Below are 22692 nucleotides of genomic sequence, written 5' to 3' on the forward strand. Positions count from 1 at the left end.
TAAACAGGCACTCTCCCGTTGTCCATTCACGGCGTTCAGGATCAGCTCCGCGGCAGGTGTACGGGTGGAGCATGTGACCCGGCCCAGCCAATCAGCTGGTGAAGCCCCCAGACCCGGAAGCGGTCCAGGATGAGCACGTGACGCGATCCCGTTTCTGGGGCAGGAGCGACTGGGAGAGATGCTCCCGGGGGCAGGTGCTGCTGGAGGTCAACCCCGCGGCTCCCACAGCCCTTATTCCCGCCAGCACAGCACAGCCCCCCTGTCTAGAGGGGGTCAGTTAGTGTTACTGAATCACTCCCAGAACTAACTACCTTTGGTTTTGTGATGTGTGGAGGGGTGGGGTGGGGAGGGGGGGTTAGTATTTAAACTACTCTCTAGACTGAGGTATCATTATTCTAGTCAATTCTTTTTTTTTTTTTTTTTTTTAAGTGGACCAGAAATATGGATGGTTTGGGAGCTACCGGGCTCTTACCGTCCCGGAGATCCCCGGAATGACACCATCATGAACAGAGCTCAAGTTAACAGGGTCCTGATGACACTGTTGGGGCCCCTGACTCCATCGGTACCTAGAGACTGACCTCTGAGGTTTTCAGTTATATGAGTCAATACATTTTACTCTTGCTCAAATCAGTTCAAATTGAGTGTCTCTTGCAATTTACTACATTAAACTTTAAAACCTCTGCATAGCGAAGGATGCCATTAAATATTTAAAAATATATGCCCAAAGATGTTCTCTATGGGTAATATTTATAACAGCAAAAGTACATGAATGAGTACACAAATACATGGGAAATATCCACATGTCTACAACACGGTGGTAAGTGGCCCATCCATAGTATATATTACTATGTCATCAGTTAAAGAAGAGAAGCCAGTATATACTCACAGACCATTACATCCAAGGCATCTATTTTGCAAAGAATAAGTAAAGAATAATCATATGTATGCATATCTTACATACGTTTACATGCCCACACGTATAGAGGCATGTGCATATAAAATAAGCTAGAAAAATCATATTGAAATAAGAATAGAGTTTAGCAGGGGGAGGGGGTGGAATCGTGGAAGAGGGGGATATTTTTACCCTACACACTTACAAACTACCTCCATTTTAATAAAATCTTTTTATAATACTTGTGAAATTAAAACCTGAAGAGGAAAAAAAAAACCCTAAAATATCCGTATTGCTCTAAGCGGGTTCTACTCTTTACAAAACATTCCGTAAAAAAGAAAGAAAACAGGACAAAAAGCAGACTGGGCCGTTGGGCATGCCACGTGGAAGCTGAAAAGTCCTGCCGGGCTTTCCGTCGTTCTGTCCTCAGTCTCCACGACAGGAACGTGGAACCAGCCAAGAGCACCGCTCCGGCCAGCCTTCGGGAGCCCTCCCTCTTGTCCTCAGGCCTGGGCCTAGTCCTACAAAGGTGGGACCCTGTCCCTGCTCCCTGCCGGCTGAGCCCCAGCACCCTGGAGCAGGGCTCTGGGGCCCCAACTGGACTGGGCTGTGGGTAAGCAATGCTGAGGAGCTTCAGGTCAGCTCCATCCAGCCTGGACTGTCTCCTCCGAGGCTGCCTCTAAGGGAACCAACTCTACCTTCGTCCCACCTGTCAGGTGACCAAGGGCGGGGAGCCTCCCTCCTGTTGTGTCTCCCTCACACTTGGGAGACAAGGAGCTGGCGGTAACCTGCTTCCTGTGTATGAAGCTACCATTCAAAACAGTATAATTATTCCGTCAAAACATCAAACAAGCCAGCAGTAGTCGTAACACACGCACTGTTCTAGAATAGCGATGTTTGCAGTGACCACGATAGGGATTTCCTCACGCACTTGGTCACTGTTCAAGGAAAAGAATGTTCTGCTCTGGCTGTTCTGTGTTGGAGAGGCCAGGGCCTCTCGTGTTCTGGTCAACAAGCTGTCTCTCTTTGGCATCGACCTGGCGTCCGATTCCAAGGCAAGCAGAAAATGAGGAGGAGAGAACGAGGTCCTCCAGGGCTTTGAGGATCCTTGTGTGTTGGCCAGCTGGAGCTGTTCTGACAAAGCACCATAGGTGGGGGGGCTTACGAACATCAGAAATGTATTCCCACGGTTCTGGAGGCTGGAAGTCTGACGTCGTGGTGCCAGCAGAGGCCGGTTCTGGTGCCTCCTCAGACTGCAGACTTCCTGGATCCTCACGTGGCAGGAAGGAGAGAAGACGAGGAAGGTCTCTTGTGACTCTTACAAGGGCACGAATCCCACTCATGGGGCCTCTACCCTCGTGGTCCAATCTCCAAAGGCCCCAACTCCTAACACCACCGTGTTGGGTAGGGTTTCAACATACGAGTTTGGGGGACACAGACATTCAGTCCATAACTCCCTGTCATGTCCCTGGCTTTCACTCTAAGGGAGATCAAAAGCCACGGGCCACCTTTGAGCTGAGGGGTGGCTGATGTGACTCACCTGCCAGATTGGGGTTGGGAAGACAGAGAGGGAGGGAGGAGGGGTGACTCTGGTCCAGAGGCTTCTGGACGGAGCTGCCGGAGGGAGGGAGACAGAGACACCCTGAGAAGGTGGCCAGGCGGTCACTCAGACCTGCGATCCCACAGCTGTTGTTTCTTTCGCCGTGACCTTCCTCGTCTGTGGCTTAATCATCTCTTCACATGCCTCTTTCCCAGCCCCGGGTTCTCAAAGACAGGGCCTGTGCCCTCTGTCACCATGTGGCCGGTGTCACAGCCAGGGCCTGGAAAATAGAGCAATCAGTCAGTGTTTGTGGAAGAAATAAATAGAGGGTACAGAGAGGTTGAGGAGACATATGGTGAAAGCAGTCGACCGTAAAATTCTCAGTCAAAAATAAGAAAGGAGGAGAAAAGCAAAGAGAATCTAGCTTGATTCAGAGAGTTGTTTTGTTTGTTTTTTTTTTTAACATATTTTGCTGTTATCTTGGCTGCTGAGACAGGGGCTCGGCGACTTGGCGTCATCCATGAAAGCAAAGAGGTGAGTCCCTCGGATCCGGCAAGGGCAGTCTTCGGAATCAAACTCGGGGAAAACACACACGTACGCACACACCGAGACGCTCCCGGCAGGCTTGTCCGTAAGAGGGAAAATTCGGGAAGACCCCAAATGTCTCCCAGGCAAGTGGATGAAGAGCTGTGACAGTGACGTTGCCAAGGGATGCCATCCAGCAAACAAAAGAAAGCTCCAACTGCACATGGTCACGAGAGAACGAAAAACGTATCCTCGAGGAGGAAAGGCAATGAGGAACACGACACGGCATGCTTTTATTTATATGTAAAGTCTACACCAAAAAATACCTATGCTCTTCACTTAATTATAACTTTTATCAAGGTCATAGAGGATTCCTGGATTATAGGGCTGACGGTGAGAACCTGCCTGCCCCACCCCTCGCCACAGACTTGTGCTCCAGGAAACAACCATTTTCAGCGATTCTGGTGTTGCTATGAGTATCTACCGCCGTGTGTCTAGATAATAGGCTTGCGTAGCTGCTTGTTCATTCACCCTCCCGCATCATCCTGACAGTCAGAGCGAGACTTAGTGGCACGGAAGAAACACACGGTGTCCGTTGTCCAGCAAAAGAACACGCACAGATGAGCTGTGTGATGTGCAGTTCAATTGGCCATTCTAAAAGTTTGTGTTTTGTTGTGTTTCGTTTCTCTAAAATGAGTAATTGCCTTGGCTTTCTTCCGCTTCCTACGTTTTCTCCATTGCTGTCGCTAACCCATCCCTATGGTCCAAGCCCTGCCTATAACCCGCCCCTCAGGAGGCTCACACCGCCAGGTGAGGAGACCGGTTGATGGTTTTCTTGGGCTGCTCTCGAGATCTGCTTCCTGCCGTTCCCCCGGTGCCCTGATTCGTCCTGGAGACTCTGCCCCTCCCCCGCCTCCGAAGGATCTCCCACCTCCTTGTCTGGGACCCCGGGTGGCTTTCCTGACCCACCCCTTGCTGGTGCAGCATGTCCTCTGCCCGTGGCTTCCCGAGAAAGGGCACGGAGGAGATGAGTCTCTGCCATCTTGCAGGTGAACGTGCTCATTCTGACCTTGCCCTTGATCTGTGACGTGGCCGTGGTTCACGCTCTACGCTCGGAGTAGATTTCCCAAGAGGTTTGAAGCCGCTGCTCTCTTCCAGCCCCAGGGTTGCTTCCTGAGTCCTGGTCCTGAATTTGAGAGCAACTCCTCTCTGGAGGCTTCTAGGATTTTCTCTTCTTCCCAGATTTGTGTGAATTCATGACGATGTCTCTGAGTGCTGGGTCTTTTCAAATGAATTGTTCTGAGCGCTATGTGGGCCCAGAAAGCACATCCAGCTGCTAGTTGTATAATTAAAAATTAATTGTAGAATTCCAAAAATGACACAAGGGCAAAGTCACCCGCATCCTAATCTTCTTCCCCCCTGGTAGAGTTGAGCAGATCAGCGTGGCCCCAGTCACCGCCACCACCACCTCCCTGGGTCCGTCCTAGGACATCGCCGTGGTGCCAAGGACTCTGGAGCCGCCCCTCCAACCATGTCAGCTCGCCAGGAGACGCTCGCAGCCCCGGACGTGTGCCCTGGGCAGCCGGAGGCAGGACAGGCCTGCGCCCCCCACCCGCATGGCCTCTGCCTCAGGGGACCCCTTTCAGGTCCACCTTTGTGGATCCGGAAGCTCAGTCACAGAAAGAGCTTCCCAGCACCTCGGGGCCGGCGTGAGCCCTCCTCCTCTGGGATCAAATCCCTATTTCACCTTCACTTGCTGAGGCCTGGGACCCCTGGGGACACCAGGAGCCAGTGAACCTGCCAGCTGCTCTTGACCTTGAAACCACAGCCCCTCCCCCTCGGCGTTCTGTCTCCAGCAGGGCTTGGCGGGGGTGGGTGGGGGGGACAGGCATCCTGAACCAGATGGAGCCATGTGTCCCCACACAGCATCAGCCTCCTTCTCCAGCCCGGATTTAACTTTCTTTGCTTGAGCTGAGCTCCATCAATAAGCAGACAAGTACGTGGGGGGATCCCTGCCCACCCGGGATCCCACTCACAGCTGTCAAGACCCGACTGGTTGAGATGACGGGAGATCTCTGACCCTGGGTCGTTTGCATGAGGGCAGAGGACCCTCACTGAAGACACTTCTGCGATTTCCTGCATTCATTTGTGTGCCTGTATTATTCCCTCGTTGATCTCTAAGCTCCACGAAAAGTAACTGTGTGCTTTCGGTTTATCCTCATTCCTGCCCCTCTCGTTCCCTCGAAGACAGGTCTGTGCTTAGTATAAATGCAGCTTCTCAAATCCCGCCCCTGAACATTGAACTTGGGCCCGGGGAGTCCCACATTTCTGCGAGCTTCTCGAGTGAGTCACAAGCACATCTACCTTTGAAACATGCGCAGTAGGTGAGACGCAGACTCATTTTTCTCTACAGATACAAAAACAAGACCAGCCTGTTTACAGTTAATGTAATATTCCTATGATTTAAGTTTATGCTCTTACTCCTTGTTTTCTTTATTTTTTGTTCTATTTTTTAACTTTTTTTTTTTTTTAAGAGAGAATGAGCAGGGAAGGGGCAGAGAGAGAAGGAGACACAGAAACTGTGCTGTCAGCACAGAGCCCAACTCAGGGCCTGAACTCACGAGCTCTGAGATCATGACCTGAGCTGAGGTCAGACGCTCAACCGACTGAGCCACCCAGGGACCCCTTACTGTCTGTCTTCTATCTGTGTCATCTTTTTCTCTCCTTTCCTTCCCTGTTTTGTATTGTCACGTATCTTTGTTATTTTATTTTGTAACCTTCAACTAGATTGTCGTGACGTCTTCATTATTGTTTTAAGGCACCTACTAGGGACTAGGGCATATACACCCTCCACTGGTTAGAGTCTGCCCTGAATTAGAACCTTACCCCTTCCTGAATGACAAAGATCCTGAGGACACTGTCCTACCACTTAGCATCCTTCTGGATGTTTCTCTTATCACAGTTGAGTTTCATTCCTCGTGGACTATAAACCCAGCAGGACATTATTATTACGACTGTTTTGTGAACTCGTTAAACAACTTCCTATTGTTCCTCTTTCTTCCATGTGTTTCTGAATTTTCATTTGGAATCATTTTCCCTCTGCCTCGGCAATCCCCTCCGTGTCTATTTGAGTGCCAACCTGCTGGCAGAAAATTTTTCCAATTTTTGCTTCTCTGAAAATGCGCCTATCTCACCTTCACTTCCAAAGTGTATTTCCAATCGGTATAAAATCGTGACTGGGCAGGATTTCCCCACCATCACCCCCCCCCCCCATCAGCGCCATATTCCAGTATCTTCTGGCTCCGTCGTTTTTATGGAGAAGTCCACTGTTTACCATTGTTTCTCCTTTGAAGGAGACGAGTGGTTTTTCTCCGGCTGTGTTCAAGATTTCCTCTACGTCTTCCTGGTTGGCGGTTTCGCCATGATGTAATCAAGCGTATGTTTCCCAGTTTTCGTCATGATAGGAGTTCTTGAATTTGCAACCCGATGTATGTCATCGGCGTTGGGAAAATCCTCAAAATCTTTTGACATAGCGTTCCTGCGACATTTTCCCTCTCTTTTTTTTTTCTTAGAATTTCAATTACACATATTTTAGAACTTCTCACAATATTCCATATTTTCAACGTTTTTATTCCCTGCTTAGTGTGGATATTTTTTTTAAAAAAACACCTTTTTTCTTTTTTTGTCGAAATTGTTGATATACCAACCTCTTGTGTTGTTTTTTTATTTCACTTGTTTTATTTTTCAGTTTCAGACTATTCTTCTGACTCTGTATAAATTGCCTTTCTCTGATTAAATGTTCCCACTGTTAATATTTTTAGGTTAACATATGGATAATAATTATTTCAAAGTTCTTGCCTGGTACATTCCAGCACTGAGGCATCCGTGAGTCTTTTCCTGTCTTCTGTTTTTTCACTGTTTGATTTTGGTCATTGGTTCCTGCTCCTGTTGGGTTTGGTAACTTTTTGTGAAACCCGGATATCTTATTTGAGAAATTTAGTGTCGCTTAATGCTGTTGTCTTCTCCTAGAGAGCACGTTCTTCCAGCAGCCACAGAGGTTGGGGCAGATTTCTTGATCAAATCTGGACCCGGACTTAAGATCATTTAAAAAAAAATTTTTTAACGTTTATTTATTTTTGAGACAGAGAGAGACAGAGCATGAACGGGGGAGGGTCAGAGAGAGAGGGAGACACAGAATCGGAAGCAGGCTCCAGGCTCTGGGCCATCATCAGCCCAGAGCCCGACTCGGGACTCGAACTCACGGACTGTGAGATCGTGACCTGAGCTGAAGTCGGACGCTCAACCGACTGAGCCACCCAGGCGCCCCTGGACTTAAGATCATTTAAGTCACATTGGCAGTCTTCACACAGCCTACTTTATTTTGGCTTGAACTTACTCCTAGAGAAAGTCATTCTAGGGTCTCACCTGTAAGACTTGCACATTTTTCAGGACTCCTGTGCTTTGAGTCTTGAACGCTAATATTTATTGTTAGGGCCACGTGATATTGGTGAACATGCAGGTACGTTTCTCAGCTTTTCTGCAACCCCCCTTTCAGCTTGGTTTCTGGGCATCGTGTTCTGTAAGCTTAGGAATCAACAAATCCCTTCCTGAAAGTGCTGCAGAAGGTCAGACTCACTGCTGGGGGGAGGCTGCTTGCTCCGGTGTCTTGGGCCCCCAAGTGCTTGATTGGTCCGTAGCCTCGAATGCCAACTCCTATGTCAACAGATCTATGAACTTAGCAGAGAGCTCTGAATTGGCACTTTCTGCTCTCAGGATCCCTCTGCACTTACAAACGGACAGCTAGTGCAAAGACTGGACGGGGTGAAGAATGTGGGGCTCACTGCATGCACCTCACTTCTCTCTGGAATCATGGACATCACGTCCTGGCAGCCTGGGTTGCTTTCTGATGCCTTTAAGTCCCTTTCTTCCTTACTTCCTTTCTTTCGGTTTACTAGTCTTTGCTAGGTGTTCCCCTTGGTCTGATCTACGGTATTCCATCATTGCTAAATAGAGAGGGGTCCCTTCCTGCATACTAAAGTAGACATAGATACCTAGAAAGCTAGGGTTGAAGAGCTAGATATCTGCATCTCTTAACTAGATAAATGAGAAATTACTTTTGTTGCTACTTTCTCATGAAACCAAAAATTCCAACCACAGGAAAGACTAAGAGAGCATCCAGCTCAAAGGTTACAAACCCAAATGCCTACCGGTACCAGACAATTAAGTCAAAATGTGAAGCAACCCAAGCATCATTAAAAGGGAAAATTCAATAAGTGAATGATACGCGGTCATAGTGATGAGGAGACTCTGGGACTGGGGGGTTTGACAGCCCAGAGGAAGAATGTTCCATGCTGAGGGGATGTTGGTACTGGCTGCTTATAGCAAGGAGGAAATGTGGACTGAGTTTTGAAAGAGCTCAATTATTTTAATATATAAACTATGTTTTATACAAAAATGCACGCTATGAAAATTCCGACAATTAATTATTTTTTAACAACGTGCTTCCGAAAATGAAAATAATAATAAAAACAACAGTTTGGCACAGAGGCATCATGATGAGAGCATTGGCTCTGGAAGTCAGACCACCTGGGTTCCAATCCTGCCTGTCCTCCTGCCAAGCAGGCGACCCAGGGAAAGTCGCCTAGCCCATCTTGGCCCGCGTTTCCCCGTCAGTGAAGTGGGAAGAGGTGTATCTAGGTCACGGGTGGGAAAGTGAGACGAGGGAACAGGCGCGAAACGCGCAGCAGCGGAGATCTCAAGTCTGGGAAAACGCTCATCAAACGTACACGACCGTGCACAGGACGGACTCCCTCCGGAAGCTGATTTCAGCCCACAGGCCACCGTGTCTCAGCATCTGCCCCGGTCCAGCCTCCTCTCTCTCCACGCGGGGCACGTGTGAGTCACAGAAAGGGGAAGGGAGCTGCCCGGGCAAACGGACAGCCCCTCAGTCCTAAACCTGGGTCCAGGACTGGAGTTTCCTTTTGATGCATTTCATCAATTAAATCCGCGTGCCCTGCAAGGCGAGCAGCTAATTCCCGCGGGAGGCGGAGCGGTCGAAGCTCCCTCCAACTACAGATGACTCCCTAATTGCCACGACTGCCCCAGTTCGCCGCAGTCATTAGCAGAGGCCCTTGTGCTCCGGCTGAGAGAGGAGAGGGAGGTCCAGACATATCATTGCTCATCTAAATTTTTAATAATGCTCCAATCTTCGGATCACCGGGGTAATCAAACCCAAATTAGCCTGACACTCAGAGCCACGGGATAACAAGGAGAGTGAAAGCGATAATGTTTCTTTAATGAAAATTTCATCAGTGCGGAGTTCTCATGGAATATTAAGGGTCTTGGCCCAGAGCCAGCATCAGAGCTGACTGCTGTGACACTGACCTTTGTCCCTCAGAGGGAGACACAAGTGCAGGGTCTGGCTGGCCTCACCTGCTCCGTGACGACGCAGGTGGTCTTCCTCCAGCTCCCACGAAGGAAGCTCTTGAGCCCGGGGCGAGGGGGCTCAGGCCCCGTCCTCTCCGGAAGGTTCCGCCGGGCGGCTCAGCACCAGCCTGGTCTCCCTGCATCTCGGCCCCTCCCTGCCCTGCCGGCTCCTCCCGAGACGCCCCTCCCCCGACTCACCAGGTGCCCGGTTCTCCAGCTGCTCAGACCAAGTCCTTGGGGTCGTCTTGGCTGGTTTCGTTCGCTCTGTCTCACTGCCTCTGTCCAACCGGCAGCAGAAGCCCAATGTGACCTTCAGATGTGAGGCGGGAGCCGGGCCCCGGGGACCCTGCCCCGAACCTGCCCGCCCCTCCTCCTCGTGCTCCTCAGGGGCCCCGCAGGCCGTCCGAGGGTCCGGGGGACACACGCTCGGGCTCAGATCCGCCCTCGCTGGGCCAGGCCAGCTCTAGGTCCCGAGATGCACAGAGGACGAGAGTCTGAGTCCTCGTCCTCGTGGCCGAGCTGGAGGCAAGGGGCAGGGGCCCCCTCGGAGCCGCCAGAGGCACCAGCCCCGCCAACCCCGTGGTTCCGGACTTCTGTCCCCCCAAACTGTGGGAAGACCGTTCTCTGTGGTTTGGAGCCCCCGGTTTGTGGCGACTTGTCAAGGCAGCCCTAGGAAACGGATACAGAAGCCAGTAGAAGCTTCTAGGAGGGAGCACATGGTCTGACGTGCATTCTGGACGAGCCGGGCAGTCCGGAGGGACTGGAGGGACGGGCCTCACGGCGTTCTTGCCCAAGAGCCTCACATGTGGGGTTCACCTGCCCCTCAGGCCATTCGACCTGCTCGTGCTCGGGGAGCCTTTCTGGGCCCCCATCCCCCCCCACCCCCAGCTCTGTCCCCTCAGAACCCACTGCTTCTCGTCATGTGTCCTCTGGCTTATTTGTGCCACCTGTCCCTACTGTCCTCGGCCGTGTGTCAGGGGAGGAGAAGTCCCGAGAGCCTCCCCTCAGCTGGTGCACACAGCACAGCGGGCTACGCGGGTCCCTCTAACCGAGCAGCAGCCCCGGGGCCTCAGATGTGAAGCAAATCACTTGTCCTCCTGAGACTCGGTTCACGCAATTGCAAAGGGAATGGGTTTGACTAAGCGATTTCCAAGGGCTCCTTCTGACTCGAATGTTCCAGGATTCCAATTTCAGAATTCTTAAGATTCCATTCTATTGTTCTTCCCAGTCCTTCAGTGACTCAACGAATGCAGATCAAGAACCGACTCTGTCCTCAGAGCAGGAATCCAACAGCAGACAGACAGACAGAGGGGGTTCCGGCTCTCACGCGGTTGCCATTCCTGTGGGTGCAAAAGGCGATGAATAATCAATCTCAGATGGAGACAGCTGTGCAGGAAATAGGGACAGGATGTAGGGTGCAGACAGCTTCCGTGGGCAGGTGGTCACAGCTACTATCTGAGGGGGTGACACTTGAGCAGAGACTGGAAGGGCATGAAGCAGCAGGTCTGGGGAAGCAGGGGCGGCACGTGCAAAGGCCCTGAGGCAGGGAGACTTGGGGTTTGCAGGGGGAGCCAGGAGGCCGGTTCCCTGAGAGGGAGGGAGGGGAGGCAATCGGAGATGATTCCGCGGAACCCACAGGAGTCGTGCTGGGCTCTGCAGGTGCAACAGGAAGTGGGGTCCCCTTCCTCCACCGACACATCTACTCAGGGGGACGTGTCTCGTGTGGATCTCACGGGGCTCACTCTCACTCTGGGAGCGTGTGGAGCGTGGATCTGGGCGTGGGGACAGGAGGCCAGCAGGAGGAGCCGTCCGGCTGCGGTGGTGACCCAAGCGAGGACGCGGGTGACGGCAGGGGACAGAGGGGCAGACAGACTGGAGACTAGTTTGAGTTTTGTGGACTGGACGCGGGCTGGAAGAAGAGGGAGGCCCACAGGATGACACGTGGGCAGGTCCCTGGCCCGAGTGACAGGCGTTTGGCGGCCCCACCGACCGAGGAAGGGAACCCGGGTCTCGTGCAGCGCCGTCGAAAACTCCCGGATCTGGAAGCCAGAGTGGCTCTTCCTCCGGAGCAGCTGGGGCGCCTCCCTCAGGCCCGAGGGGGCCGGGAGGCGGTGGGCACCTCGCCAGCCCAGGACCGACCCCGATCTGGACGTGGGGCAGCATGGAGCCCGGTGCCGGGAGGGGGTTGCTGCCCGGGGCAGAGCCAGGCCCCAGACTCACGGAGGAAACTGAGGGGCCGGCGATCACCTGCCACGATCCTCCCGGACCCCCCACCACGGGCAGGGGAGGGGCGTCCTTAGGCGGCGGGTGTGCCCAGAACACCCCACGCCGGCCCTGTGGACGCACCACCCCTGGAAACGGGGAGACGACTCGACCACAGGAAAACGTCAAGGTTTCAGCCTCTCGGCATCATCGAGGACACGCTCTGCCTTCGTCCGGCTGCTCTGCTTCTCAGAGGACTCGTGCCTTCGCGGCGCTTCTGGGCTGCAGTTTGAGCAAAGGCAGAAAGAGGAACGAAGAGGGGGTGAGAAGGAGGGACGGAGAGAACGGGGACAAAGGAGACAGAGGCCTCTCGGCTCCCAGATGAGGAACGAGAGTCCAGGTGTGTTCAGAGGGGCTGGTGGACAGGCCACCAGATGGTCCCCGGCTTCGCTTGTTTACGGTTTTGAGACGTTGGTGCCGCTTGATGGTGGATGCTGGGCCCACATCCCCCTAAGGACCCAGCTCTCGTCTATGTTTCGTCCTTGGGGACGCAAGTAACTTCCTCAAGTCGGCACCCGAAACCCCTTCTCGTGTTAAGAACTCCCCGCATGGTAACAGCCCAGACCCGGGGCCCCACTGTGTGCGGGACTCAAATCCTCTGCGCGTCAGCCCAGCAGGCCCTCCCAGAGCTCGGGGAAGGAAGGCCAGCTCTCGGCCCCTCTCCCAGCGGGGAAGGAGTGTGCAGGGACGGGGACGACTTCCCGGGGACTGTGGCCTGGGGAGCAGGGGTGGGGGCCCGGCCCCTGCCCGTCCACCAGCCCCTCTTCCTTCCGGGAGGCCCCCCTGAGGAGCTGGTGTCCCACATTCTGGGCGAACGGACCTTCGCTCCTGGTTGACCTTGGCCTTAGGGGACCTACCTGGATGTGGACAGAGGGTTCCCGGGAGGCAGGGGCCGCCTTTCCTTCATGAGTCCAACTTCTGGGCGGAGCCAGAGCAGGGACCTGGCCCGGCGGAGCTCCGCCTTGGCCCGCAGCTGAGCCCGGGGCGCCGACCCTGCAGGTGCAGCGGCCACCGGCCCCCCCCCCCCCCCCCCCCCCCCCCCCCGCCAGCCGCCCACCTGCAGCCTCACAGCCAGAGGGAAGCAGAGGACGGGCGCTGCCCGCGGCGGGGCCTCCCGTGTCGCAGCCACGAGGCCTCCTCAGGAAGCCTCCCCACGGCATCCGGGAGCCCGTGTGTCACAATCGCGGGCCTCCCTGCTGTGGGGAAATCGTACATTTCCCCTGGCGGAAAATAATGAAAACCAAGCAGGTGCATGTGGACCCGTGCCGGGCGGCTTCTTCCCTGTCACGCCTATTCAGTCGCACAAAGGAGGAGTGTTCGTTATTCACATAAGCGAAGTTCCAGCCTCAGTGAAGAAGTGATTTTGCATTCTTTGCGAAGCCTGCCTTATCTTTCTCTCAAGACGATCCTGGTCCTTGGGACTTGTGGCTTGGGAAGATACGAATGTTTGAAGGTCTTTTTCTCCCCTAAGATACACACGTTGTGATAGGTACTGCAAAGGTTCATTTGTGTGCCTCTGGATAAAAGCAGATTTCATACACTAATAGCAGATGTATCAACTGATGGAAAATACTTACTTAGGGGCCACTGGGGAAGCAGATCCCTTTTAAACACATTTTTGCGTCGTGAGGCGATAAGGAAAGGCATGAATGTAACTCTAAGACAGAACGAAAGTCACTGTTTTTTTAAAAGAAATATGTAAATAGTAAGTAAGAGAATGCATAACAGAATGTGTTTCTGGATTCCGAATCTTGCCAAACCAAAATAATTTTTAAGAAACATTTAAAATATCATCGGTAACCTTGAACGTATCACGTTAAAATGTCTCTTGTAGACAATGGGGCCACCCAGGAACTAAAGCCAGTATTTGAGAAGGAATAAAAAGCTAAGCTAGAGTCAACGTTTTGAGCTCACAATGAGAAGAAAAAGAGTGGGCCCGGAAAACGAAGTCCAGTTCAAGTAGCATTCATTTGAAATTTCCAAACAATTAGAAACCTTTATTTCAATTATGTATCTTTTTCTGCCAGGCATTGACAATCATGCGCACTGTGTTTCTCTGTCTTTCAGGGAAGGATAAACGGTAAACGAGGCAATGAATTTCAGGCAATACATTTTGTTTATTTCATTCAGTAAATTTTTTTAGAGTGCCGACTAGATGCTGGGCACTTTTCTGGGAGCCAAAGATAAAGCGTTGAGCAAAGTGACATACATTATTACCCTTGTGGAGTCTAATTAGGGGAAGACAGGGGTAACCCAAATAAAGATTATTGGAGGGCGTTAGGTGCCGTGGGGATAAATAAAACCAGAAGGAGAGATAAGTGCCAAGGGGGTGCAGTTTAACAAGGACGGGCAAGAAAAACCTGCCCGAGAAGGCCACGTTTGTGCAAAGATCTGACGGAGTGGAAGGTCTAGTTGTGAATTATCTGGAGAAAATATCCATGCAGAGCATAATGGAAATATAAACAGTGCCAGCTTGGGATGAGTGTCAGTGAGTAATCATTCCCCTCCCAGTGAATCTGCAGACAGTGAGAATGTACACTTTCAATGTTCCTGAGAAGGTCTCCAGTGGGATGGAGCCCCCTTACCCACCCGTGTGTCCCGGTTACCTATTGCTATATAGCAAATGACCCCAAACTTAGCGACATAAAGCAAAGACCAGTCTGTTGCGTTCATTGGTACCGTGGGTCAGGAACTCAGGTAGGACACAACCCCATAGTCTCTGAAGGGCTCCCTCTAGGAAGAGGTATGGTGCCGGGGGTGACTCAAATCCCTGGGGGACCGAATCATCTGCAGACTTCTTCGTTTCCATGTTTGATGTCTTCCTGGAAAGGCTCAAAGATTAATCTCAGCTGGGACTATCCACCAGAGGGTCTAAACATGGCGTCCCCATGTGGCTTGGGCTTCCTTGCAACATGGCAGCCTCCAGGGAGGCATACTGCTTGCGTGGGGGCTCAGCATCCCAAGAGCAAATGTTCTAGAAACAAGGTGGAAGATGAATGGCCTTTTCTGATCTAGCATTGGGGGTTCACACAGCATAGCTTCCACCAGCTAGAAGAGTCCCAGGCCAGGAGAGGGGGCATAGATTCCGGCTCTTGATTGGAAGAGTGTCAAAAATGTGCAACCATATTCTCAAACCACCGTGCATACTAACTAACTCAAGTTACATCCACAGATTGTCTTCTCTTCCTTCTCTGTTCTACTCTCCCCAGCGCCCTGACTTCTGTTCCTAGAATCACTTCCCCAGTCGACCTGACTCAAGCCCTTGGCTCCAGCTCTGCTCAAGGGACACCCAAGAGAAGACGTTGTTCATAGCTTTAACCTCAAAAAAAAAAAAAAAAAATTGCGGATGCTCGAGGCGGAGAAGACGTGATTGGGTTTAGACAGAAATGAATTCTAAACTGAGCCTACTTCAATTGAAATGTGCGATGGTCTCTGGGACCAAAGGAAACTCACCCAAGGATATATTGTGACATAATTACACACGCTGCTTTCTTTCATACAACTTCTCGGGCCTTCCAGTTTTCTCTTTCCCTTCGTGGCTGTCTGCTTTCCCGAGACAGCACAATACATGGTGGGGGAGGGGATTCACAACAACCTTCGAGGCCTCTGTTTTATGAAGAGAAAGAACAATGGCGTGCGCATGAGCATTAACAGAGGTGAAAAATTCCCCCTCTTTTGATTTCGCTCCACCCACCCTACGACAGCATGGCAGGATTTGGATTGACTCAAATAGGGGCCCCATTTAGAAACCAAAAATCCTCTGGGAAATTTTTTTTTTTTTCTCTGCAGGTGAGTCACTTTTCTCTCACCCACGTTGAACCTATAAAATTCAGAATAGGTCAAACGTAACAGCAATTCATTTCAAAGTATCCCACCATTAACAACGGGTATTTCCAGGCCTCACGTCCCTGCCCTTTCTTGGAACTAGCCTGCAGTATTTTCGTAGCAAAGAGAGGTTAGCCTGCTTTCAATCTCCACGGGTTCAGAAATTGTCTCCAAGAAACCCGCCGGTTGATTGGTGACCGGTACGTGTTTGTTTCTGTTTTTGTTTTCATTTGAAGTCGGCTTGCCCAAAGCATTTTTGCTTCATATGGTGGAGGTCTCTAGGGGAAGCATTGCCTCAGGCCAAAAGGAATCATTAGGGATTCCCAAGTTGAGTCAATTGTGGAACTTTTGGGGGAAAAAAGTCCCTGCCTAAAGATTCACCATGTAGGTGAATCCCTTCATTAAAAATGAGCCCTTTTCGGGGGCGCCTGGGTGGCTCAGTCGGTTGAGCGTCCGACTTTGGCTCAGGTCACGATCTCGCAGTTTGTGAGTTCAAGCCCCGCGTCGGGCTCTGTGCTGACAGCTCAGAGCCCGGAGCCTGCTTCGGATTCTGTCTCCCTCTCTCTCTGCCCCGCCCCCCCCCCCCCCGCCCCCAGCCCCACTCACACTCTGTCTCTGTCTCTCTCAAAAATAAAGAAGCATTAAAAAAAATAAATAAAAAAAATAAAAATGAGCCCTTTTTATCTGCTCTCAGAGGGAACCAACCCCTGGGAGCCCATGGCATCACAAACAGACAACAGCCTTCACAAAACCTCCTCACAGTGGGCTCCCAAGGTAGAGACTTGCTTTTGCCCTGTGCGGAAGGGCCACGGGACCTCTGGGACTACAGGGCTTTCATGTAAAACAGAGCGGTCAAGTTCACAAGCCATCGCCATGAGCCAGGCCATCAGCTGAAGCAAGAACGAGATGGGTATAGAAATAAATGTATCGATCTGCCTCCACCTGCTCACTTCTTTTATTGGAGACTATGATGTAGGGGCTGTGGTTTTTAAAGTCAGTGCAGAATAGAATCATGTCAGCTGGTATCGAATGGATCCCCAAAATAACCTTGCTGGAAATGGATCATTTGATAAAATATTCCTAAAGAGTTTCAAGATTCATAATGAGGTTTTTTTTTTTTCCATAACAAACTTGGCAGAGTTTTTCTCCAGTTTCCAGTTTTCCAAGTGTGATTATTTTATTCCAAATTGCTTTTAAGTTTGCAAAATGAGCTCGATGCTTACCTTCCCCCTGTGCTGAATTGTCTCTTTTACATTTTGCAGTTAATTTTAAGCCTGAGATTGATGATTTCTTTAGTGCTGAGTCACTAGGACAAGAATGGCTAAATTTTCAATTACACGTGGGCAAAACGGGAAGTCTGGAACTAATATAGGGGCACCATTCAGCATTTTCCTTAAAAGACTAGAAATGGCAAGCGGTGCTGACCAAGAGCATCTCTGAAGATCCCCAGGGAGGGTCTTCCTCTCGTAGGTTTTTCCTGGCAATAGGAAAAGAAAGTTTGGGTATCTCTTTGATTAACTATGTTTATCTCTCCAGGTAGACCAAATCTTCTGTGAATTCAGTGTCTCATTCTTAACACCTTAGCACCATCCATTATTCCTTGAACCTGAGAGCAAGAAGTCCTAAGTAAATTCTTGCTGACAACTCGATTAATAACTCTAAGAATCAGGAGATGACAGATCTTGGTGGGGGCTGGGGGCTGGGAGCGCTGAAAAAAGAAGGAAGAGCCTTGCTTTCGTGAAAAATAGCCATTCTGGGCTGGGTTGCGTCCCCCTTGACCTTGGACCTCCAGCCTCCAGAACCATGAGAAAATAAATGTCTGATATTTAAAGCCGCTAGTACGTGGCTCTTTGTCACAGCAGCCAGAGCAGAAGAATACAGAGTTATCTTGCCGCTAACTGGGGATCCAGACTCTGAAAGTTGACTTTGCTTATAGGCCTGCAGCTCATGAGTAAAATATGACGTGATGTTACATCAAAGTCAAGGATGAGAGACATTTGAACTTGAACTTGAACGCTCAATTTGCACCTGGTCAAAGTTGCCGTGAAATGCATTGTCCCCAAAGAGTTCCAAATGATTGATAATCTCCAAGAGTGAAAAACCAAGTGACCTTCTTTATACTAATATTTGAAATACCCTTACTCTCCTCCTACCAAGACACAAAAGGCATCTAGGTCATATCTCAAACAGTGATCTGAGCAGAAATCTTAAGCCCGGAGGGATCCTGTGCGGCCCGCAAATCTGTGAGGCAGTGCGTCCACAGGCACCGGGCCCTGCCTCTTCCCTCCTGCTGGATAAACCTGCAACAAGAGGCTGCAAGCGGTCGAAACACACGATGCGTGACAAGTAGGCGATGGGACAGCCCACGGCGAGCGCCTGCTGAGCGAGGCGCCGCCTCTACACCCCTGCACCACTGCTTTCCCCTCCCCACCTCCCTGCCCACCGCCCCCAGAGCACCTCCAGGCTCCCCCTCAGATCCCCGCCTCCCTCCCCAGCTCCCTGCAGTGCACTGCAGAGCAGGGGTGAGGGCTGCGGGCTCGGCCTCCCACTCGGTGACCGTGGGGACCTCACCGCCCTCTGTGGTCTCAGTCCCCTCCTTTGTAAAATGGGTGTCCTGCTGGGCACTGGGGGCTTAACTGGGGTGCTCGGTGCTCTGTCCTGGGACCGCACCAGGATCAGCTCAGCCGACCCGAGTTCCGGTCACTTCCTCCAGGGCAGGCTCCCCCGCCCGGCTTTGCTCCCACAGCTCAGGCCTCCTTTCCTGCCCCCACGACACACGTGCTACAGGCTCCTTCCCGTTAGCAGACGTGCACACGCACCTAGACGCACACACGTAGACACACACACCCTTAGACACACACACATCTAGACACACACGCATCCGTGGAGCTTGTAGCCGCCACCATGGACACTGCGGGTCCGGCCGCCTCCCTCCCCCACTGTCACACTGTGCTCTCCCTCCGGGGGTCTCAGCCTCCCCATGACTTCAGGGGCCACGTACAGGCAGGTGACCCCTTCACCACACGCAGCCCAGACTCTCCTCCGGCTTTAGACCTGTGTGTCCACGTGAACGTCCCACGGTCACCCCCAGACGTGGCCTCTCTGGATGTCCCCCCTCACCGGCCGGTGACGCCATCCACCGGCTCCTTGCCGGGTCCTGGGCATCTCTCCTGTCCCCTCCCCTCCCTCGCATCCCAAACCTAGTTCCCGCTGCGTCGGCTCCTGGGTATCTCTGGACCCTGCCCCGCCCCCACCGCTGCCATCACCCTCCCAGCTCGGGGGACCGCCTCTCTCACCGCGTGACCTCCTCGCCCCTCTCACGGATCGCCCTGGGCACACGCTCCGCCCACTCCACACCCCCGACGCGGCGACCACGTCCCGCCCCTGCTGAGCATCACGGGGCCTCCAGGCTGCTCCTAAGGACCCTGGGTGCTCCCGGCGTGGCCCCGGGCCCTGCGCCGCCCGCCCCCGCGCCCTCCCCTCCACCGCCTGCCCTCTGCCCTCAGCGTCCTCGGACGTCGCTTCGCCGCCACGCGCCGCTCTCCTTCCCGAGCTGGCTGCACCCTGGTGCCTGCGGGCCTTTGCGCGCCGCGCCCCTGCTGGAACCGCCTTCCCTCGCTCTGTTCGGCAGGCAGGGTCCTCGCTGTCCCACCGGCCCCGGCGCAGCGGTCCCGCTCCCCGGAAGCCTCTCTGGGTGGGGGTCTCCTCCTTCCTGCCGTCCAGACTCACAGACCTCCCCCGAGGCGGCACTGCTGCCCCGTGTCGTCGTTCCCGCGAGCAGAGGACGGTGGCCGCCTGGCCCACTGCCCAGGGCAGCGCCCAGCACGTGCTGGGGGTGGGGGTGGGGCTCAGCACGTGTCCGCTGAACGAGCTAAGGTGTTGTTTCCCACATCTTAGCTCCCCAGCTCGATCGTGAGCCTCCGAGAGGAGAGCTGGGACGCCCACTCTCTGGGTCCCCACGTCCCCCGCTCGCGGGTCACGCACGTTTGGCGGGCGATCGGCCAGCTCGGGCCCGCGGTCTCCGCGTTGACTGTTACCTGCTGCTTGTGCGCAAGGGAAACACCAAGGGCAGCGTCGGACACCGGACAGAAGAGCGACGCACGCGGGGCACCGGGGCGGCCGGCTGAGCGGACGCGAGCGCAGCCCGGTGTCCTGTCCACGTCAGAAGTGATTTAACGAGTGGGGGCGTCTGGGCAGATGTCACAACCTGTGCGATTCTTTTTCACGTCAACGTTCCAGACGGGGGGAGGGGCTGTCCTTCTGCAGCGGGCCCTGCCAGGGAACAGCGATCAGAGAGAAAAATGCTCGCTGCCTCTCTCCAGCTTCTCGAGTCTCGACCGGATCGTTCGGAGATAATTGTCTGTGCGGCGGGGAGGCGCAGGAGAGGCCCCGACGTCAGCCGAGCCCTAGGCCTGCTCGAAAAATATGGGCGCTTGGGTCTCGAGGCGACGGTATTGATTTGTCCTCTGGCTGACGTGCGGGATGTGGAGACATGACTCCCTGGGGATTAACACGAGGCGCCCCGAGTGCCTGGAGGGGCTCTGACTGCTCCACAGACCTGCTGAATCTGGGTCCGGGGTCTTCCTCCTCCCACCAGGGGTCTTCCCCGCAGATGGGGCAAGGATTAGGCCAGTGGCCAACCAGGCACGGGGGCAGGTGGTGATCGCAGACGTCCTGGTGGCCGATACGTCCCCGTGGCTGACCGTCTGTCTGGCCTGGAGGAAAGGGTCAGCCTTCCTGGGTCAGCACCTGCCGCTCGGCCCCCACTCACCCCTCCTGTGCTGCTTGGGGTCGGCCCAAGGCCTGTCCTTTCTCTGTGGCTCAGTCTTCCCACCGGCCAGATGGGAAGATTAACATCACCCCCTGCATTATCTCACAGTGGATGGAAATGTGAGATCCCAGCAGGGGATCCATGGGGGAGAGCCATGGGGAAGGTGCAAAGGGCCAGCGCCCAGGGCCCAGGCTGCATCCTGTAGAGACGTGAGGTGAGATTGGTTTGATTCATTTCAAAATTAAGCTCATTAGTCATAGTAAATTGCTGAAGGATCAACGGTTGTTTCTGTCTGTCCACCCTCCAGCCACCATTTGTTCCCCATGTCGTTCCATTTTTCCCCTGGGGAAGCGTCTCTCTCCCCATTCCCAAACATCGTGGCAATTCCCAGGGCTGACCCCGCTCCAGTGGGCATGTGGTCCAGGTCTGGCCCCGTAGAGCATGATATTTCCAGACTGTAGCAATTGGCTCAGGACGGAAGGCACCCCAGCCTGGTCTGATGACTGCCCTGCCTCAGAACAGTCGGGAAGAAGAGCCTCTTTCTAGTAGGGCCGTGACGTTGGCAAGAAATAAGCCTGGTGCTCCACTGACTAATAGCACATAGCAAATTATTCCCAAATGGAAGGGCTTCAAATAACCATTTCATGGCCTCATGGACCCTGTGATCAGGAACTCAGACAAAGCAGAGCAGGATGGTCGCATCTGATGCCTCAGCTAGGAAGTATCGACAGCTGAAGATGTCTCTACAGCTAGGGGCCAGAATCATCCAGAAGTATCTTCATTCAGTCTCCACCTCATGCCTGCTGCTGGCTGTGCTCCGGGACCTCAGCTGAAGCTGTCACCCTCAGCACCTGCACATGGCATCTCCACAGCGCTGGGCTTCCTCACGCACGGCAGTCACAACACAGCAGAACTTCTTACCAGTTCAGAGCTTCGAAGGCAAGTCTCCCTGAGAACGAAGCCAAAGCTGCCATGACCTAGTCTCTGAAGTCACAGGACTGCCCAGGCTCAAGGACAGAGGACACAGAGCCACCTCTCGGTGGCAGGAATGTCAAGGTCACAGTACAGATGAGCATGGGAAATAGGAAGACGTAGCCATCTGCAGACTAGATTCTAATAATATGCCAGCACCTGGATCCATCCATGCCTGAAGCCAGATACTTTTAAGAAGTAGACTTCAATTACTTGCAATTAAAAGAATCTTGATGGCAGAGGGGCACCTGAGTGGCTCAGGAGGTTAAGCATCTGACTTCAGCTCAGGTCACAACCTCATGGTTCGTGGGTTCGAGCCCCGTGTTGGGCTCTCTGCTGACAGCTTGGAGCCTGGACCCTGCTCCGGATTCTGTTTCCTTCTCTCTCTGCCCCTTCCCTGCTCATGCTCATGCTCTGTCTCCGTCTCTCTCTCTCTAAAAAATAAATAAACATTAAAAAAAAAAATAAAAGAATCTGGATGGCAGAAAGGCTGTACAGGGCAATAGTTACAAGCATGCATTTTGGAGCCAGAAGACGTGACTAAATTTTGGTGCTTCCTCTTCAAGCTACTTAGCCTTGGGGACAAATTCTCAGTGGGCTGGCTTTGGCTGCTTGATTAACCGAAATGATCAAAATACACATGGGGGTCGGCAAATATTTCTTAGTCTACCCATAAAAGGAAAGATTGATAAGCCAAACTTCAGTGTAATTCATACCTTCCATTCATCAAAAACACCATTAACAAAGTGAAAGGGAGTGAAAAGGCAGGTCTCAGATCAGAAGAAGACATTTGTGATAATTACACCTGACAATGGACAGTATGTAAAATATAGAGAAAGTTCCTACGAATCAGTAAAGAGAAGACAACCGATTAAGTAATCAGTTAAGGATCTGAACAGGTTTTAACAAAATAGGAGACCCAAATGTCCAATAAACAAACATATAAAACTAAGTTTCAGATCATGATTATAAGGGAAGCATGAATTAAAGCCATGAAAGTCCACCACACATCCACCAAATGGCTAAAATTCTTTTTTTTTTAAGTTTATTTATTTATTTTGAGACAGAGGGTCAGGGAGAGAAGGAGAGAGAGAATCCCAGGCAGGCTCCAAGCTGTCAACACAGAGCCCAACACAGGGCTCAATCCCACGAACCCGTGAGATCATGACCTGAGCCGAAATTAAGAGTCAGACGCTTAGCTGATGGAACCACCCAGGTGACCCCTGGCTAAAATTCTTTTTTTTCTTTTAAGTTTATTTATTTATTTTGAGAGAGAGAGAGAGAGAACGCGAGTAGGAGAGGGGCAGACAGAGAACGAGAGAGAGAATCCCAAGCAGGCTCCACGCTGTCAACACAGAGCCCAACGTGGGGCTTGAACTCACGAACCGTGAGACCATGACCCGAGCCGAAATCAAGAATTGGATGCTTAACCGACTGAGCCACCCATCTGCCCCACGGCTAAAATTCTTAAAGACAGAC

The 22692-nt window shown here is 52.5% G+C and overlaps 2 long non-coding RNA genes across 2 annotated transcripts; both read right to left on the reverse strand.

Annotated features, from left to right (window-relative positions):
* Positions 1-10412: 10412 nt before the first annotated feature.
* On the reverse strand, positions 10413-12615 carry LOC122214885. Its single transcript, XR_006200131.1, has 3 exons — positions 12503-12615; positions 11730-11867; positions 10413-10723 (listed from the first exon to the last, which is right to left on the reverse strand). It is a non-coding gene; the product is annotated as an uncharacterized LOC122214885 (long non-coding RNA).
* A 1157-nt stretch (positions 12616-13772) lies between these two features.
* On the reverse strand, positions 13773-19618 carry LOC122214886. The gene is made up of 3 exons (XR_006200132.1): positions 19508-19618; positions 15099-15251; positions 13773-14619 (listed from the first exon to the last, which is right to left on the reverse strand). It is a non-coding gene; the product is annotated as an uncharacterized LOC122214886 (long non-coding RNA).
* Between the last annotated feature and the right edge of the window lie 3074 nt (positions 19619-22692).

Source organism: Panthera leo, chromosome A3 (assembly GCF_018350215.1).
Source record: "Panthera leo isolate Ple1 chromosome A3, P.leo_Ple1_pat1.1, whole genome shotgun sequence".
NCBI classification, from domain to species: Eukaryota; Metazoa; Chordata; class Mammalia; order Carnivora; family Felidae; genus Panthera; species Panthera leo.